Consider the following 1,221-nt stretch of genomic DNA (forward strand, 5'->3'; position numbering starts at 1 on the left):
CTTTTCAATTTGTCATTCCCTGTATAGTAAACCATGTGGTTGCCAGATTCAAAATGGCCAATACCAGTCCCTTTCAGCTCACTAATGCCTAAGATATCGATGTGATGCATTCCATTTCATTTTTACAACTTCCAATTTTCCCAGATTCATACTTCTACATTCCATGTTCCGGTTTTCAATGGATGTTTACAGCTGTTTCTCTTGATTTTGAGTTGTGGCCCATTAGCAAATGAAGGTTTTGTGCGCTTTTCTCCCCTGAACTTAACTCTATTCACGTCATCGTGGTCAACTCTACTTTGAGGAGGCATTTTTTCCCCCAGTCGCATTCTGAGTGCCTTCCCACCTTCCGGTCCTGTATCTGACAATGTTTCTCTGCTATTCATAGACTTTTCAGTGACTAGCGATTCGGAAGTAGTTTGTCACTCTTTCTTCCTAATCTGTTTTTGTCTGGAAGCTCATCTGAAACCTGTCCACCATGGGTGACCCTGCTGGTTATTTAAAATACTGGTGGCATAGCCCTTAGAATCACATCAACTCAAGCCATCACAGCACGACAGACAGACCAGTGGTGGCCATTTGGTTTTATGTTGATACTGTCACTTTAAATTTCTATGTCAATCCTGATATAATCAAGATACAATCAAGATGTTCTCTCCTGATACTATTAATCCTGATACAATCAAGATGTTTTCTCCCAAGATGGCAGCTCCTGGAACAGCTGAGTGTCTTGATCCAGAAAACAATGGATTTCTGGATTCCCTTCAAATTCTCCAGCTGTAAACCCTCCGATCCTCCAAACACACCTTTATATTTGTTTCAGAGTTTCAACACTATCTTGTGAGCCCTCTTGGCCTGGTGTTCCATGTTGTTGTTGACCGAGCTCCTCACTACACGTCTACCCGATCCGCCATCTTTAAGGACGAGCCCATTTTTGAAGATAACTACCTGAAATCATGCATACTTTGTATCCTGCTTATGTTCAGGGCTTTCTCCTAAATTTCAAGAAGCGCAGTTGATACAGTGGGTCAAGCATTGTGCTGCTGATCTGAAGGTCAGCACTTTGAGTCTACCAGCTGCTCCACAGGAGAAAGATGAAGCAGTCTGCTTCCATAAAGATTTACAGCCTTGAACACTCTATGGAGCAATGATACTCTGTCCAATGTTATGAGTTGCAATCGCCTTGATTGTAGTGAGTTTGGGTGGGGATCCTTGGTTTTAGAT

The sequence above is a fragment of the Chrysochloris asiatica genome, unplaced genomic scaffold (assembly GCF_000296735.1).
Source record: "Chrysochloris asiatica unplaced genomic scaffold, ChrAsi1.0 scaffold00069, whole genome shotgun sequence".
Classification (NCBI taxonomy): domain Eukaryota; kingdom Metazoa; phylum Chordata; class Mammalia; order Afrosoricida; family Chrysochloridae; genus Chrysochloris; species Chrysochloris asiatica.